At 33.6% G+C, this 20,372-nt stretch overlaps 2 non-coding genes and 1 pseudogene across 2 annotated transcripts; all 3 read left to right on the top strand.

Annotated features, from left to right (window-relative positions):
* The first annotated feature begins 3,185 nt into the window (after positions 1–3,185).
* The window catches only part of LOC133678246 (uncharacterized), a 35,528-nt pseudogene continuing 18,341 nt past the window's right edge, over positions 3,186–20,372 (top strand).
* Positions 11,991–12,081, top strand: LOC133681245 (small nucleolar RNA Z223). Its single transcript, XR_009836479.1, has one exon. It is a non-coding gene; the product is annotated as a small nucleolar RNA Z223 (small nucleolar RNA).
* On the top strand, positions 12,243–12,360 carry LOC133681247 (small nucleolar RNA Z278). The gene has a single exon (XR_009836481.1). It is a non-coding gene; the product is annotated as a small nucleolar RNA Z278 (small nucleolar RNA).

The raw sequence follows: 20,372 nt of genomic DNA, 5'->3' as shown, positions 1-20,372 counted from the left end.
TCTCCAATTATTTTTCCAATGATGTCCCCTTTTGCTAAAGCTTTGGGGATGACCCCCAAAACTTGACTACCTCCTAAAAATACAGCTATTGACACCCCTCATTAACACAAGGTTGCCTCCTCCATACACTAAATGAATCTTTCTCTGAGCTAGTACCTAACTAAGATGATTTGCTGATTCTAAAAACTATATTTCCTTCCCAGGACTAGATCCATCGAAAACACAAATATTTTTTTATGTGATGACTTAAGGAACCTGTCATTTCTACACGCTTCTATATTTGTTGAATGTATGGGTTGAGTAGAAATGAAGGGAAGGAAGAGAAGATTTTATAGATGAGAAATTGAAAATGCAATCATACCACCTATATGTAGGCCAGCTGGAGTCTCACACTCTCTCTCTTTATTCATTTATTTACTTATTTTGAAAAAACATATGTATGTACAGGTAGTTGTGATTGTGGCTCACAGCTTCCCTTGGTTTTACATCCAAGAACAGCTTAAACGCCCTCTATGGGTCGGGGATAGGCGTCCCATCAAGTTTTCTTAAAAACTAGAAAACATGGTCTTTTTTAGTCAGATTCCTAAGACTATGTCGAACATGTTCTCTATGGAATTGTGACCATAAATCATGAATTGCACGATGCACATCTCCACTAGGATGCATCTTAAGAGTCAATAGAAGATTATCTAAAGACTCCTTACTCAGGCTATCCTTAATTAATTGTATTTTATCTTTACGGTTTACAGATACCATTCCTAAAGAATGACATGTTGCGTTACAAGTCTATCTGGCACATCTGTGATAGACTTTCAATCATTTTGCACGACGTTTCTTTGCAATAGTGCTTTTATCTATTCCAAGCATGTATGAAATGAAAGAATTAGAGGCCTCACCTGATAATCGGACCTTTGTTTCAATCAACCAGCGAATATCTTCAGGAATTCCATGATTTGTTAACAACCTCAATCTTGCACATCTAGCATGGTAAATTTTTGTAATTGCATTATGAGGCAGAGCGGGAAAATACTTTTTTAATTTTTTAAGAGTGGTGTCCATTTTCAAATGAGAATTGGAGGAGAGATTCAAAGAAAGGAGAAAGAGCAAAGAATTGCACAAATATATACACATATATCAGTTATTATGGGAAACTGAAAGAACCGACTTAAGTCACGGAGTACCGTTATCTGCCATTTGACTGAGGGTGAGAGAAACTAGCAAAATGAAACACAAAACAATATGAGAAAAAGAATCAATCTTTATATATTGGATCACCCAATTCAATAGAATCATTTTCAACTGAAAAATTATCAAAGTAAACTTTCAAACGATGTTCATTTACTTTGAAAACATTGCCATTCTTTAGATTCTCGATATCACAGGCCCCATATGGATACACATGTTTCACAATAAAAGGACCACTCCATCTTGATCTTAGTTTTTCAGGAAATAAATAGAGTCGAGAATTATAAAGTAAGACTTTTTGGTGCGATCCAACAATCAAAAGATCCATTGGAGGTTCCAGTTGGTCCAGTTACTAGGCTTAGGGCTAAGAAGTTCAAAGAAGCTTTCAATGGACTTCTTCAAGATACATTGGCTAAGGTGGACTTCAAGAGGATTTGTAATAATAAAGAGCAAGCCTTGATTAATCTGATTCATGTTCAAGAGGGGCTTGTTGGTGGAACCAAGACCATTACACAAGGATTGGGAGAAGAAGACTAGATTCGAACAGTTTGACCTTTAGTTACTCTTTTAGTCATAACTGGAGTTACAGATCGAATTTTGATGTGATTCTAGTTGGGCTGGAAACTAGACTTCCATAACTTTCCAACAGTATATGACATGCCTTCTAATTCATTAAGATGAGAGAGAACCATCTATTTTAATTTGAGCCTTGCTGCTGCCAGACATATTGCGGAAACAACGAACTTGTCTTATTTAATTAATTGGGCTATCAAACTTTAATTATTTTGAGAGGAGATAATTTGTTTTGGTTTTAGACTTGTTTATTTTAATTAGTTTGGGCTAGTTTTAGCTTGGGTTGATTATTAATTAAATTGGGTTTATGTGAGACCCATTAGGGAAACTAGGGTTTTGGCTTGGAGTATAAATACTCTTTAGGAATAATTTTAGGGCAGACTTTGGATAATATTTTCAGCATTGTAGCCAACTTTTGGTTGCTCAATCTTGGTTCTTGATTAAACTTTCAACTCTTCAAAGAATTGACCATTCTTTGTTATGAATTTATACTTCTTTTGCTCGTCTCCAGGTGTAGGCGTTGTGATCAAGTTGGTTTATAGTCTTGTTGCCTTAGAGCAAGTCTTCCATTATGATAAGCTCATTCAAATCTCAACAAACTTGGGTTAGATTGATCTTAGGGTCGCGAATACCATTAAATTCCGCTAGGGTTCGCATCAGTTGGTATCAGAGCTGATCTAATCACAAGTTATATCCTTCAATTTGAGTCTTTATTGTTTCTTGTTTGATTCTTGATAGATTTGGCCACCTATATATAAAAAAAATAAAAAAGATATAGATCTTACTTTTTATTGCTTTGTTGAACACTTAATCATAAGTTAGTGTTCTTTTTTTTTATGCTTCCTTAATCAAAATTGGCATACACACCTAAGTTCTTGATTTTGTTTTGTTCTTGCTGAAATATATATATACTTGATCTTGAAATCTTGATTGTTGCCGCAAAAAAAAATTCACTTTTTTTGTTTTGGCCGAATCTTTTGGTAGTCTTGTTTGTGTTTCTTGAAAATTTGGGTAGTTTAGTTGATTTTCTTGAGTTTCTGGAATTTTTTTGAATTAAATCCTTAGTTCTTGATAATTCATAATTGTTTAGCTCTTTTCTGATTTTTTTTTTCGTGTCTTTAAATTGTCATAGTATTCATATAAATTTGCATTGCTATTCATGAATTTGTCATTGAGTTTTGTTTTGCTAGTTTCGTAATTTCTTGCTTCTAGAGTCTATATCAAATTTATAAATTCACTGTATAATTGGTTGTTTTTCTTTCTGAATTGTTGCTAAGTGATTTCAAGAACTAAAGAAAGGCAATTTGAGTGGAAAAAGGCATAGGGACCATATTCGAGTGAAAAGCCTATAAATTTGTGTGAAACACGAGTGTGTGAGGTGTTATTTTTATTGCTAATGATTTTCGTGCAGGTTTAAAAAAATAATAATGTCTTCTAATAGTGTGCCACAGAAGAACGGTGAAATCCAAGAAGATGGGCTTTCGAGAATACAACAACAGATGGAATTTATGTTTGGTGAGTTGATGACTAGGATTGAAAAATTAGAGACTAGGTCTAATGAAGGGCGTAGTAAAAGGGGTAAAGAAGTTAGGAAGGAGGAGAGTGTTGCTGGAAACTCTGCAGATGAAGTCGAGGATGATCTTAACCGTGGTGGTGGGTTCCGTACACATAGGGGAGAGAGGTATGAGAATCGGTCAAGGAGGGGACATATTCGACCACATAGGGATTTTGAGCATAGAGGGGATTTTGATGATTTGAGAGATATAGACCGAAATTTGGGTAGTTTTAAGTTAAAAATCCCAGCCTTTAAGGGAAAAACTGATTCGGAAGCTTATTTAGATTGTGAAAAAAAAGTGGAGATGATTTTTGACATCCATAGGTACTCTGAAGAAAAGAAGGTTGAGTTAGATGTAATGGAGTTTATTGACTATGCCATGGTTTAGTGGGAGAGATTGGTGGTAGAAAGAAGAAGGAATAGAGAAAGATCAGTTAGCACATGAGAGGAGTTGAAGACAATAATGAAGAAGAGGTATGTTCCTAAACATTATTATCGGGAGTTGTTTAATCGTTTACAAATGATTACACAGGGTAATAAGAGTGTGGAGGTGTATCAGAATGAATTAGAGGTGGCTATGATTAGAGCTAATGTTAATGAAGATGAGGAAGTTACGATGTCTAGGTTTTTAAATGGCTTGAATAAAGACACAGCTAATGTTGTGGAGTTGCAATCATATGTTGATTTGGAGGAGTTAGCACACTTAGCCTTTAAGGTTGAAGGACAATTGAAAAGGAAGGGTAATACACGATCTGGAGCTTATACTGGGTCTTCTTCAGGTTGGAAGATGAATTATAGGAGAGAGGGTAGTGCGTCATCGAAGCCTTTGGTGACTTCTAAAGTTGCCGAACCTAACTCCATGAAGAAGCAGGTTTCGACCAATGATTAAAAACTTAAGGGAGAAGTTCAACCGAAGTGTAATCGTGATATAAAGTGTTTCAAGTGTCAATGATTGGGACACTATGCAATCAGAATGTGCAAATCATCGAGTTATGATTCTAAGAGATGATGGAGAGATTGTGTCCACTAGTGAGGAGTCTGATTGTGATGACATGCCCTCACTTGAGGATGCTAGTGATTAAGAGTATGTTGTTGGTGATAAGTTTTGGTGATTAGAAGGTCACTTAGTGTTCAGACTAAGGAGGATGATGTGGAGTAACAAAGGGAGAACATCTTCCATACTAGATGCCTAATGAACAATAAGGTATGTAGTATGATCATTGATAGTGGTAGTTGTACTAATGTTGCTAGTGTTAATTTGGTTAGAAAGTTGGGATTGAATACCATAAAGCATGAGAGGCCTTATCAACTTCAATGGTTGAATGAATGTGGTGTTGTTAGGGTGAATAGACAGGTGATGATTTCTTTTTCAGTAGGCAAATATAAGGATGAAGTGTTATGTGATGTTGTGCCTATGCATGCTACTCATCTGTTACTAGGGAGGCCTTGGCAATTTGATAGAAAATTCAAACACGATGGGTTTAAGAACAGGTATTCATTAGAGAATGATGGAAGGATTTATAGACTTGCCCCACTCTCACCAAAGCAAGTGTATGAAGATCAAATTCAATTGAAGAAGGGTTATGAGGAAGAGCAACATGTTTCGGCCAAAGTGGAGGAACAAAAAGATTTGGCTAAAATGGAAAAACAAGCTGAACAACATGGTGAGGATGTGAGGAAGAGAGAAAAGAAAGTGAGTCATGAGTTGAAAATAAAAGGGAACAAAGTTTCAGCCCTTAGGACATTAGGGGAGGGTCATGGCCAAGAACAAAAAGATGAAAAGAAGGCCGAGAGTGGAGAGAAAATGAGTGGAGAGAAGAAAGAAAGGATCCAACCATCAAAGGATCCATTGGAGGTTCCAGTTGGTCCAGTTACTAAGCTTAGGGCTAAGAAGTTCAAAGAAGCTTTCAATGGACTTCTTCAAGATACATGGGCTAAGGTGGACTTTAAAAGGATTTGTAATAATAAAGAGCAAGCCTTGATTAATCTAATTCATGTTCAAAAGGGGCTTGTTGGTGGAACCAAGACCATTACACAAGTATTGGGAGAAGAAGACTAGATTCAGACAGTTTGACCTTTAGTTACTCTTTTAGTCATAACTGGAGTTACAGATCGAATTTTGATGTGATTCTAGTTGGGCTGGAAACTAGACTTCCATAACTTTCCAATGGTATATGGCACGCCTTCTACTTCATTAAGACGAGAGAGAACCATCCATTTTAAGTTGGGCCTTGCTGCTGCCAGATAGAATGCGAAAACAACGAACTTGTCTTTTTTAATTAGTTGGGCTATCAAACTTTAATTATTTTGAGAGGAGATAATTTGTTTGGGTTTTAGACTTGTTTATTTTGTTTATTTTATTTAGTTTGGGCTAGTTTTAGCTTGGGTTGATTATTAATTAAATTTGGTTTACGTTAGACCTATTAGGGAAACTAAGGTTTTGGCTTGGAGTATAAATACTCTTTAGGAATAATTTTAGGGCAGACTTTTGATAATATTTTCAGCATTGTAGCCAACTTTTGGTTGGTCAATCTTGGTTCTTGTTTGAACTTTCAACTCTTCAAAGAATTGACCATTCTTTGTTGTGAATTTATACTTCTTTTGCTCGTCTCCAGGTGTAGGCGTTGTGATCGAGTTGGTTTATAGTCTTTGCCTTGGAGCAAGTCTTCCATTGTAATAAGCTCATTCAAATCTCAACAAACTTGGGTTAAATTGATCTTGGGGTCGCGAATACCATTAAATTCCGCTAGGGTTCGCATCAAGCCCCCTAGCAATACCATATATAATGCTGAAACGCTTGGACCAGTCTAATAGTTTGCCTCTTGTTTGATCTGTAAGTGTTTGTGAGTGCAACATGCCACTAAAACATGAGCTTGATTGTATTAAAATCAAAGAACTATGTAATGATAGGATAACAAAGCTTTTCTGGTTTAGAAAAGTACCGAAAATGAAGGAATCGAGGCTTCTATTGGGCATGTATTCATAAACCAGAATTTTCTCTTCTCCTTGAATGCAGATTTTACAAGATTTCAGTGCTGAAGCTTCGTGATCAATATAACTTCATTTTTGAACTCATTTAATCCTTGTCCAGAACTCTTTGATAGCGTTTTTACTGCTATTTCTTGGCGATCTTCTAGAGTACCCTAGAAAATGGTATCCCCAGATTCTTATGCTTATCTCAATAAAACTAGTCACTAGAAGTTAATATAGTCATTTTGAGAAATTTACCTTGTACACAGGTCCAAAACAACCTTCTCTTATTGACACGACCAAAAGATTGATGTCTTCAAGTGCAGGAGTGTCGAAGTAATAAATAACCTGGCAAGACCATGGTCGAACCACAGGGAGTTCAACTATATAAATTATAAATAGTAATAACAACAACAACAACAAGAAGTTGAAGAGAGCTTTGATATTGATATAAGGATTAAACAATGATAAAAACAATTGAAGAAATTCACAGCTAAAGACCTTTTCAGAAAAAGATGTCAAACTCTAGGGACAAAATTTAATGAAATCAGGGGTGAAATGGTAGATATTTGAAAGTTTCATAGTCAATTAAAGGTCAATTTGCATAAATCCGAAACCAAGAACCAAAATAAAAAGGGCGCTGAAATCCGAGGCTGATATTGAAGTTTACAAGGGCAAAATTGCATATAAAATTAGAATTTTAGGGTTAATTAGGGATGCAATTGAAAGAAATTAAAAGTCGGAGGACAAAATTGAGCTTTGGCCAACCCCTTAAATTAAAACCTTAAAAAGTCCAAAATGACAATGTTTTGAACAGTAAAAAAAGGAAAGAAAAAAGACAAATCATACACCACCATCTTCTTCTTCTTTTTTCACCTGAAAAAGCTATCTAGGTGACTACTTTTCTGGGGAATTTAATAATTCATCTCTCAACCAAACCGGACAAACCATACACCACCATGATGGCCTACGTACACCCTAGAGTACTCTTGCCTACCAACTGTACCTACAGCTGCCGCAAAGTCGCCCAAATTGGATAACTCAGGCAGCCTTTAGTTGCTAACTTTTTCAGGTCATAATTGCAACTTTAAACCAACAGTTGGGACACTTCCAATTCAAATCAAGGGCCAATTATCCCTAATAAAGACAAAGTATTCCTCTTTTATCCCCTATAAATAGGGCTGCATTCCAAGCTTTAGAGATCAAGAAATCAGAAATTAAAGTTGGGGAAAAAATCAATTTTTCCATAGTTTTTTTTGTTCTCCTCCACCAGCCTCCTTTGCACTACCATAACCACTATGCCTCCACCACCGTTGCCACCACCAACAATACACGGGTCTTCCTTGCACCACTAGGAATGTTGCTCCTCTGGCTAGGCAAGCTTTCCTCTTCGTTTTCTTTCTCGAACTCTGCCTATGCCATTACATTTTGCATGCAGTGGCCAAAATAATTAACTCCTTGCTCACTAGGCTGGGCTAGTGACCATGCAGGTCTGGGCTGGACCCCACCCAAATGGCTTGGCTTAATCCAGCCCATTTAAAAAAAATAGAGAGAGCGAGAGGGAGAGGGAGGCCAAGTTTGTTAGGCTGCTTGTCGGCCTAACCCGATCTAACTAAGGCCAGCCCAAGTGTTTAAGTCGATCCCAACAAATATAATAATAATAATAATAAACAAAAAAATCCAAGTGTCTTTTCATAATATTTGTGATTTTCTTGCATGTTTTTTCAAAAAATTTGCATAATATCTTGTTGTATATTTACACTGTAACATATAGATCCAGTATTAAAATACTTGGTTTTCTCCGAAACTATTCTTAATTTTTAAAAAAAATTGAAAAAATTTATCAAATTATCAAATTAATTTCCTCTTTGAAAAAACAAAAAAAAATATTTTGTTTTCTTACATACAACCAAATCCTAAAGGTTTTTCATGAATATTTTCTAAAAGATAAAAATCATATTTTTATTATGTTTTAAAAAAAATGCAAAAATAAATATCGTAACCAGTTTATGATTATCCATTAGGGTTTGATTAAAATACAAAAAAAACCCATAACAATTATTTTATTATTTAGAATTCTAGGACTTAGTTATATTCAAGAAATAAATAAATTTGGACCTTGGAACAGTTGGGATTTAATTCAATAAGATAGAGGCTTCCTCATGATGGGAGATCTATCTTGAATCACAGACAAGATCAATAGACAGAAACACAACCTAGAAAAACAATCAAACAACAATGCAGCTTATTTTAGGTAGGGTGTACTGGGGGTGATGCTTTTTTCCTTACATAACTAGTCCTTTACCCAAACTCTCGCAGACTATAGGTTTTCTAATAATCATAATACTAGGTGGCGACTCCTAAACCTTATAATCATAACCTTATGCCCAAACCACCTTTTCAACACACCTCTTAGGAAGTTGACTCGGCATTGTTCGACATCGCGTGTGGGGCACAACAATATTTACAAGAACATGTTTCTATTTTTTTAACAAGAAAAGAAGTAAATTTTCAACTTCATGAGGATATAACCCCTTTTAAGGATTATACCATTCTCAAGTTCATTCTTTGATAAAAACAAACTTTATATTTTTTAAAAATTACAAAGTTTCAACTTCATGAATATAACCCTTTTAAGGATTATACAATTCATAGATTGATTCTTCAATAAAAAAACAAAAAATTTTATTTAATTTTTTGAAAACCATCGAAGTTTCAACTTCTCGTGATCATAACCTTTGTTGTTACTCAATTTTGGACCCCATGTGCTGGAGATGATGCATACCCGTTTTGAACCAAGTGTAGGAGTGTAGCTCATGTTTGCTAGAAAATTGACAAAAGCGGAGGAGAAAGAAATATTTTTTTTGAACCCTGTTTGAGTTGTTTTCTGCTCTCTTTATCCTTCCCCTTTGCTGCCAAAAACATCAGATTTTCTTAGACTGACTAAGGGTCTTCATAATGCTAAATTCGTTCCTTCGTTATCTTGTTTTTAAGGTTGGATAAATCCCTCAAAATTTGCATTAAAAAAAAATTGATTCTGCTACTGTCGTAATTTTTTATTCCAAATTAGGCTCTAATTCTGACTTGGTTTCGTACGATATCTGACCATTCTAGCTATGTTTTGTCACTCATAACATGTTGAAAAATTAACCTAAACCTTTATTAGGTCCTAGGGATCACTGATCTTAGGGCAGACTCTCAATCAGATTTGGATTGCTTGGTATTGTCAGATCAAGAACCTTTTTGACCAATTAGATTACTGCCAGATTCTGTTCTTTAAAATGATTTTATCTCAATTCAACTCCTTCATCAAAGTTGTAGTCCTGGACGCGTAGATAAATTTGGGCTTTTGAATCACTTGATTTCGACATCAGAAGCTCAAGATATTCCCATTTGAATATCTAGTGTGAAAGGAGGGATTCCTGCCGCGAGAAGGATCCTGACCCGAGTTTTGCACTAAAAACTCTATTTTCTTCACAAATTTTGATGATTTGTTCTTAGCTCTCTCAGTCATATTAGAATTCTCGGCATTGTCAGTTTCTAAATTAGATCAGGAGACCTTTTTTGATCAACCAGATTACTGTCAGATTCTGTTCTTTAAAACAATTTTATCTCCCTTTGACTCCTTCATCAAAGTTGTAGTCCTGGACGCATAGATGAATTTGAGCTTTTGAATCGCTTTATTTCAATATCAGAAGCTCAAGATATTCCCGTTTGAATATTTAGTGTGAAAGCAGGGATTCCTGTCGCGAGAAGGATTTTTGCCCAAGTTTGCAAGGACACAATTGCAAGATGCTTAAAGTTTGAAGACCAATTGTAGGCCAATTTGAATCCTTTTTTGGACCAAGGACCAAATGGAAAAAGTGCTAAAATAAGGAGGATGATTGAAGATAAAAAATAGAAAGGAATTCTGCCGAAGGAAAGACATTGAAGAAAACACGTTACCTGCACAGCTATCTGTTTTCTTTCTTTCCTTTTTTTGGTTTCCATGTTTCTCTCGCTTGAATGGAGAGCTGCAAACCATGTTTTTATTGACTCATTTCAAAGGGAGCAGTTGGCCCTATGGAAGGAAAGAAAAGAGCCACACCATCCTCTAAAACTTGAAAGAAATTAGACGTGAGCACAAAATCAAAATCAAAGTATTGCAGTTTCCTTTTTGTGTTTTTTTACTGCAAATCAGTAGGGATTTGCATCCTAGAATTAATGTATTGAATCTTTCCTAAATAGAGATATATTTAGACTATATATAAGCCCTTCTAATGACCTAACAGGGGCAGAAAAAAAGAGGATAAAAAGAAGAGAAAAATAGAGAGAAAATAGTAGAAAAAAATAGCCAAAGACGTGTAGATAAAACACAAATAACAGGAGTTTTTGTTCGTTACTGTGAAAAGAGAAAAAAAGAAAAAGAAAGCAGAACAGAGAAGGAGGGAAAGAGAAGAGAAGAAAACAGGAAGAAGCAAGGAAAAGAGGCCAAAACCAGCGTGGCCATTGTTTTTTTCGCCAAAACCAGTAGCCAGCGACCGGGTGCAGCAACTGCAGTGCCATCTCCTTCTCCTGTTTCAGCGCCAGGTAAGTCCATGCATTCTCTTTGCTTTGCATTTTAATTATATATGTTACTGTGCAATTTTTTGTGGTTACTGTTCATGTGAATTATAATTCACTTGAACAATTGTTTAAATTTTGTGTCCTGCTGGGTCCCCTGCTGAGGCAAGTGACCCGGCCGGACCTAATTCTTTTTAAAAAAAAAATTAAAAAAATGAAAAGAAAGAGAAAGAGATTTATTTTCTGGAATATTTATTTTAAAGTCTGAATTTTTTTTATGTTGTAAAAAAAATATATACCAATCTCATATTTAGAATACCCAGTTTTCGACGCAACTACGGCAAATATGCATATATATCAAAATTTGTTTTCTTGTGTGTTACATACGGCCAATACCCTAACATGTTTTGAATGTTCTTTTCTTTTATATAAAAAAATATATTGGAAGTTTTCGAAAATGTGTTTTTGCATGGATTTCTTAAACACAACAAAATTATTTTTTTGCATTTCTGGATTTTACAAAATGTTTGTAAAATTCCAAAGGGTATTGGCCAATATTCCAAAAAATATAAAAATCTTATTTTGTGGGGAATTTATCTATTATTCACCGTTAATGTTTGGATAAAGAAATCTCAAATGGATGAATATCCAAAATATTATTGGGAATAATTGGTTATTATTCACTATTAATATTTGATAAAGAAACCCTAAGTGGTAAATATCCAAAATAATTTTCTAGGAATAATAAGTCATTACACATCCTTGAAAGAAGCCTTGATTATAATCAAGGACATTTCAATTTTTTTTACTCCACGGTTTACGAGTCATGAGGGTATGAAACACTAAGGCAAAAATAGGCTTTTAAAGCGCCCTGAATTTCCTTATATTTCTTATATGTGATTGAGTCTTTTTTGGTGTTGTTCACTTGGGGGCTTATACCCTTTGTGTCAATGTTTTGCCTCTAAAAAGTCCCTCCAAAGTTTTGATTGTTTTATGTTTTTGAATTCGTTGGCGATTATTAGATTGGAGTTATCGCTTTTCTGAGAGAAATCAATGAAGCAAAGAGATAAATCAAGTTTTGATTGGATTCATCAAGTTTTCTTTTTATTGATTGATCTTGGGTTCTGTTTGCTCTGTGATTAAAGTTATGCTTTTTTCCAGAAATTTTTGGCAGTGATGATTAATATACAGCTTTAATGCCAGTTCTGCTACTGAAAATTCTTGATTGATAGAGCTGTTATAACTCTGAGCCATTTAATTTATAGATACAAAATAGTTTGAATAGCTTATTACATTGCATCCATTCATGAATTCCTTGTATATCTATTTTTAATGTTAAGAAATATGTAGGAGGTTTAAGGTTTTTGAGACTTGGCTATGGTAATTTTTGGTTTGAGCAAAATTGTAATGTAAGATTGCCTATGATGATATAATCCAATTTGTTTAAGGTGTAGTGGAGCCATGTCCCTGTTTATCAGGGAGAACCTACTTGGTGGAAGCTACATTACGATGATATTAATGGATTTAACTGAGGTAATTTGATTTTGAAATTTATGTAGTGTTCGATATGCTGTAAAAAATGGATTGGACGGTATTATATTTTTGGGAAGTTTTGTTGGAGTATTTATTTTTTGTTCTATACAAGGCCAGTGGAGATTTTTGTTTATTAAAAGGAGTAGAATAAGATTGTTAAATTTTTTGCATAAGAATTAATCGGGTTGATCTGTATTAATATAAAAATAAAAATAATTATTATTATAATTTTAAAACTTGAATAATAGTTGACTTGATGCAAGGTTTGAGTCATATATCATGTTAATTGTTAATATAACCTTGATTATATTTCTTTTTTGTCCCTCCTCCTTGCGATTTACGAGTCGCAAACTCTTGAAATACTAAAGGAAAAATGAGCTTTAAAAGCACATGGAATCTCCTTGGATTTCTATCTTAATAAGTTTAATCTGAATTGAACACGGATTTCACGAGATCTGCATTGGTTCTCCTTGGTACTTTGTAGACACATCTAAGGGTTTGATCCACATTGACCAAGGGTTCTTTCTTTTTAGACTTTCAGTTCGAGTTTGTTCATCATAGCAAAATGTATCCTAGAAAAACTGATGGGATTAGAAAACACTAACACCATAGCAATTATAAGGCAAACAAAATACCAAGAAGCTTACCTTAGGTAGGGCATATTAGGAGTGCTAATACCTTCCCTTTATGCAACCAGTCCCTTGCCTTAGAATCTCTGAAAGACCAGTTAGGGTTCCTAGTGACCATAATACTAGGTGGCGACTTTGTTATTCACAAAAAAACGAAAAAAAAAACTCTGAAATCAAGTGAGGATCGCCGCAAGGGTGCGACAACCCTTTTAAGAATTATATCATTCTCACATTGATTCATTGGAAAGAAAAAAAAAACAAGTCTTTATTTACATTTTTTTTAGGAAAAGTAAAATTACATTTTTTACATATAATATAACAGCACCATTAAGATGGCATGTCTGCACAATTGTATATTAATTAAAATGAATAAACCAATAACATATGAGAAAATACACATTCACACAATCACATATAAGATATTACGCCTCAATAACATATAAGGCGTTGTCATGGTTTAAGCGGCATGTATGCCCTCATGCAGCTTTTAGAACCAATCTTCTTTGGTGCATGTGGATTCATCAAGTTGATGTTGTTTTACCAAGGCAACATGTGTCGACTATAGAGACTCGGTTTGGCTATGACAACCATGTTTTCTTCTCTTTCTTTTCTCACTTTCATTCTCTCTCCTCCCCTCATTTCATGCACATTTTATTTTGGTAAATGAAAGCCCTTTGTTTTTTCTACTCTTTCAATCCCAATCCTTTCAGTTTTAATTTAATGAAAAGCAAAATAGTCAAACTATTTTTAACAAAATCGAGCGTTAACTCAAAGTTGAATTATTTTTTTTGCAACCACAAGAATCTTATTAAGACAATCGAATCAAAAAACCAATCTCAAATCTTAATCCCATCAATTGAAAAAGGACCTTATTGAAAATAAAAAAACTAGATACAACCAGAAAATTAACAAATACAAATGAAAACGCCGGTGGATTTTTTCCGTTGGTATTTTGTGATGATATATACTGACCAAATTTTTCCATCGCTAACCCCATCTCTAAACACTGATGGAAAAATATTGTCAATATATACTGAGGGAATCGCAGTCAGAATAGAAAGAATAAAAAAAAAGCCAAACAATGCAATGGCGTGTAAGGTTTTATAGATGCAATTACCAACAAAATTATAGTAGGGTTCAAATAGGAAAACCGTGAAGTGATGTGGCATTGATACCGACATAATGGTAGACATCAATGATGTCTTTGTTTTTGCCAATTAATGACAACTAGTTTATTACACATACATCCCTTCCTTTAGAAATGATCGTTCAAGAGTTGATTAGTTATCTGTATTGAAAACCAAACCTAGGAGTCATGTCAAGGTTTTTCAGGATGAGAATGATTAATCAAACATGAGAGATGATATTTTTTAAGTTAGTGAGTTAGTTGATTCATATCGAGTTACTCCATCGATTGACTTAGAAGAAAATTCAAATTTTCACGTCGCTGAGAATATTCTTGTTGATATTAACGCTAAGGAGTTAAATGTTGTTCTAAGCTCCAGTGGACAAGCACAAGTCGGTGAAGATGATTATAGCAATGAAATTAACATAGAAGATTGTGATGGAGCTGATGACGAGTCAATTGAAGAAGAAGAAGACAATCCTAACTCATTATTAAAACATGAAAGTGTAATGCCATAAACTATAATGTAATATTTATTAACAAAATTCTCTACAAAGAAGTATTATTTTATTATTATTAAGTGAACTAGTGTTATTGTGTTGTGCGTGTAGCTATCAATTTAAGTATTTGCAAGATTGATAGATAAGAAATACATATACAATATGGCATCAGACATTGTTTCACACTGATGGAAATACTGATGATTTGTTTATTACAAACGGGTATACCAACAGTCTACTTCCGTTAGCATATTCCAGAGGTGAGGGGAATTGTTTTCCTACTTGCTGGCACTGTTCATGGAATAAATTACACATGGGTATACCGATGGTCTGCTTCCATTAGTATATTCTAAAGTCAAGGGGAATTATTCCCTTCACATGTCGGTGATAACAATTAAAGTTTTCATATTGCCAACAGAATCACTGACGGACTACGAATTATAACGCGTTGGCACTTAATGCTTTTACTAATTGAGTGGCAGGTTTCCTAACAAAATCACAAACGGACTATGAATTCCAACGCGCTAGTAATTAATGCATTTTTTACTATTAACTATTTACTATTTTACCAACAAAATCACGAACGGAATGAAAAAAATCCATAGGGGTTTTTGAAATTCTTAGTGCGAAACGAAAATTTAAAAGGATTTTATAGACGGAATCATCAACAAAATATTTAAAAATAATAATATTTAATAGTCTATCGGTAATTCTATTCGTAAAACCTAATATAAAAACTTTATGGGCGCACTAGACCTTCATTTTCTTCAATTGGCTTAAAAACATTACTCTTCTCTCTTATTCTCTCTGTCTTCTATATGTCTATTCGTCAATTCTGTCTTTCAAATATCAAGGCTACAAATTAAGCTTCATTTCTCTCAACACAATCAATAGGCATTTATAGATATTGTTTTTTTGAATACTTTCTACTTATTTTTCTTCTTTTTTGTGGTTTTTTTAACAACGTATTTCTCTTTTTTATTTTTGTTTTTTTGGTATCACACCTACTTCAAATATGAAATAAAGCATGCCACTAAGGTAATAATTTATTCCTTATTCTTTATTTGTCTATGCATTATTTTTTTCTTTTTTGTCTCTATTTTTGTTCAATTATTTGTTCATTATAATTTTATGAAGTAATAGTTGTGTTGAATTTTAGTTGTTATTGCAATGATTTTTTATTGTTTTGTTGAATTTTAATTGTTATTTTCAAATTTATTGTTCAATTTCAATTGAATATATAAGATTAAATTTAATTAAACAAAATTCTTGTCAATTTAGGATTAAAAATATTATCACGTAGAAAATTCTTATTTTCTATGAAATTGAATTATTCAAAATTGTTGGCAGAAGTAAAATAAAATTAACTGGTTTGTGGCATATATATTGTCTATTTGCAGCAATAAACATTTTGGGTAGTTTCCGATATAGGAGAGGTACTGCCGAATTTTTATAAAGAAAACTCAAAATTGTTTATTTTTTTCTGTAATTGTGTAGATGCATAGGGGAAAATCAATTGCACATCGTGAGCATAAGATCACTGCTAGTTCTTCTAGTAGCGATGATAACAACAACGTATCATTAGGTGCTAACCAAAAAGAGGCACCTGAAGCACATGCGTCGACTCACAACGTTGCCTCTTCGAGTGCGATGCCGCAACGCAAGGCGGGGTCCTTTCATAACAGGATGTATTCACCTAAAAGTACAAGGCGTAGTGGAAAGATGACCTTTCAATGTAAATTTGTTTTGCTTTGAGTTGGCTTATGTTTAACAATTTATGAATAAATAATATTTCATTAAATTTATCAATTTTAAAGTTCACAAACATTGAGGCTGCCAGAATAATAACATTGGCATTTTAATTATCGATGGAAATTTCATTATTTCAATGGAGCCAGGTTTCTAAACATCCTGAATGGAAACAACAAGTTGATGTATGGTTTACAAGATTTAAGGTTAGTATTATCTTAAGATTTTTACTATTTATTATGTTATTTCGTTTACTTAATTGAAATTTTTATAATTATTGACACGACCAAAAGATTAATGTCTTCTCCCAAGTGCAGGAGTGTCGAAGTAATAAATAACCAGGCAAGATCGGGGTCGAACCACAAGGAGGTTAACTATATAAATTATAAATAACAATAATAATATAACAACAACAACCACAACAACAACAACAACAACAATAATAGTAATAGTAATAGTAATAGTAATAGTAATAAAGAGGACTTTGAGATGTAAGATTAATGTGAGGATTAAACAATGATAAAAATAAATGTCAAGGTTAGAGGATCCACTAATGGTATTTCAAACAAGTATAGTATAAACTCTTATTAGTCAACTGGAAACCACACACAAATGAGGTTCCAATCGGATTATAAATTGTTAACATGATTACATTAGTTATCTTAAGGCTTCATTACTGACACGACCAAAGAGTTGATGTCTTCTCCCAAGTGTAGGAGTGTCGAAGTAATAAATAACCCGGCAAGACCGGGGTCGAACCATAGGAAGGTTAACTACAAATAAAGAAATAGATAATAACAGAAAATGAGTTGAAGAGAGCTTTGAGATGTGATATTGATATAAGGATTAAACAAGGATAAAATAATTGTCAAGATTAGAGAATCCACTAATGGTATTTCAAACAATTATAGTATAAACTCTTTTTATTACTCAACTGGAAATCACACACAAAGGAGGTTCCAATCGAATTATAAATTGTTAACATGATTACATTAGTTATCTTATTTAAATAATGCTAATACTTGTAAATGTTGTCAGGTATTCATGATTATAACTTATGTTAACAACAAATCAAGTTCCTTTCATAGCACATGTGACGGTTATACCATACGGTTTGGGCTATAAAAGTGTCAAGTATTTGTTGTACCAAAGGTTATACAACATAAATCTAGATTAACCATTTAACAAGCAAAGTATTAAAAGTGAACAAGATAACAAATACAAAACATGTTAGTATCAAACATTAAAGTCCATGTTGAGTTTATACTATACTTATTCTTACACCATTAGTGTAACCTTTTCACTTTGACATGATAAACTTAACTAAACATAATGAAATAGGGAAACATAAATAAACAAGATAATAATATAAATAAGATATAAGTTAACTAAGTAAAGGAAAGGAAATGAAAGGAATAAACAAGAGATTAATAAAAGCAAAACTTAAACATTACAAAAATATAAAGAGAGGAAGCAAGAGCATGATCTTGATCTGAAAACCAAGATGCCTAAATGCATGGCAAATGCCTCTTTTTATAGGCCAAAATTTGAAACTATTGATTTGATGACTAATTGTTGAGTGGGTGGCCACATCTTGACTTGGTGACAATCCTTATCTTTTTGTCTGAACAAAACGTCATTGATAATGTCAGAATTTGAACAGATTTAAATCATGAAAGTTCTAGAAAATTGTCTCAGCTTTCCAGGAAAAAAATATTGAGGACATTTGGACTTCTAGAACTCGAGATATGGGCTAAACACTAAACAGTATCTGGGCTGCAGGATAGATTCGAACTTCTCCGTTGTTGCTACAATTTGGACTTGAAAACGGCCTTTTCAAATCCTGGACTCCACATGAAAGTTTTAGGCCTATGTCTTAGCTTTCCATCCATATAGAGCAGACCTAAATCCAAGATCTACAACTCCAGATATGACCCAATAACCGAACAGTGTTCCAGTTTGGACTGAACCAGCATCTCTTTTTTAAGTTTTGCCCTCTCTTTGTCCTTTCAATTTCAGTACCTAAACTCATCAATCAATCCTTTTATTTATGTGATAGGCCTACATTTAAGATGAAAATTTACCATAAATTAAAGGTATCTTATAGTATCAGACTTGTTATTATAAAACATGTTTTAATTAAGGAGTTATTGATACTTTAAGTGCAATATGATGATATAAAACTTGATAAAAATGCACTTTTAAGTACTAATTACACCACCCCAACCAGCTTATTACCAGTCCCTAGTAATCAAAACGTTAAAATAGAAAAACAATTTGCAAGTTCCACAAAGCAAGGCATTCATCATTCAATTTTCATTAATCTATCCAGATAAAGAAACTCTCATTAAATTTATATATCTGCTCAATACCTCTTAAACAAGATATTAATAAACCTTCCTTGTGTGCTCAATATATCAACATATAGTTATGGAGGCAGCCTTGGGTTAATGGGGGGTGTGTCAATAGTTGTATTTTTAGGAGGTAGTCAAGTTTTGAGGGTTATCCCCAAAGCTTTAGCAAAATGGGACATCATTGGAAAAGCAATTGGAGAGGAACTACAGGTCTCCACAATGTCTGATCGAATGAATGCAATGTTTAACCATGTTGACGCCTTCATTGCCTTACTAGGAGGTCTGGGCACATTGGAAGAGATCTTTCATATTTCCTCTTGGGCCCAACTGCACATTCACCATAAACCCATAGGTCTGTTAAATGTTAATGGTTTTTATGATAAGTTGTTGTCTTTTCTTGATCATGCTGTGCAACAGGAATTTCTAACATCTTCGGTATGAAAAATCATAATCTCTGCTGCTACTGCTGAATAATTGATTGACCAACTACAATCTTTCATCCCTATAATTGATCCTGCCATGAGTCGTATAAATTGGTTAACTAAGGAAAGCTGCAAAAAGCTTAGATTGGATTTAAGCTTTCGTTTGTGAAACCGTGTGTCTTTTGGTTTTATTAATAGCATAATATTTGTGTTTTGTTGTTTCTTATATTTGTTTAAATGTGTTTCAGGTTTGTTAATGTTCGCCGTTTCAAGTGATGTCTTCTATATTCTATCTTTCTACCTTAGGACATTGAGGACAATGTCTCATTTTGGTTGGGTGGGGGGAGGGTAGTAGTTGACATTAAAAAAAAACTAACTAACTAACTGCTTTTGTTTTTAATAAAACCATTTGACAAAACTGTTATTACTAGGATGGTAGAGTAAGGAGGAATTTTATTAACTCTTGAGACGCATCTTAGTAAACATTTTCTAATGGTTATTTGCAATATTCATAACAAGGTCTATCACATACTTCTCTTGAAATATTCAGGTTTACAAACTCTCGCATTGTTATCACTTGATTCTGTTTATATACTCATTTAACAAGTATTCTTAAACCTTCATTTTCACACACACACTTTAACATATGATTGTGGATTGCACATTGGATTATTATATTATTTATGTTCTTTTGTTAAAGGTAACAAATAAAGGAAAGGGATAGTTTATAATTTGCAAAAAAAACCAAAAAAAAAATGATGATAACAAAACTGTAGATAAATTTGGTTTCGTAGCCTCCCTAACCTAAACAATTAAGCCCAAAATGATGTTTTAACACCTAATACCCTAAAGTCAACTGACTTGGGAGCTATTGGTCCAACGCTTGCTATATGGGTTGAGGAGAAAAGCATAAGGGAATCAAACATTGCACTATCTACGTATCAGTATCTGCAACCCGAGTTACTAAGCTCGTAGGGGTGTCTCAACACCTAATGCCCTAAGACCAACTGGTCTGGGACTCATTAGCCGAAAGCTCGTTACATGAGTTTAAGATGCATTGTGTTTTAAGTTATATGTATATATATTAAAAAAAAAAAGAAGAAAAAGATAATAATCTCAACTCAAGGAAGTTAACCTTAAACATTAGAACAAAAATTTTGTTTTCTTCCAAGTAAAGCCCCATAACTATATGTTGATATATTGAGCACACAAGGAAGGTTTACTAATATCTTGT

This window comes from Populus nigra, chromosome 1 (genome assembly GCF_951802175.1).
Source record: "Populus nigra chromosome 1, ddPopNigr1.1, whole genome shotgun sequence".
Classification (NCBI taxonomy): Eukaryota; Viridiplantae; Streptophyta; class Magnoliopsida; order Malpighiales; family Salicaceae; genus Populus; species Populus nigra.
This window is presented reverse-complemented; position numbering and strand designations above follow the sequence as displayed.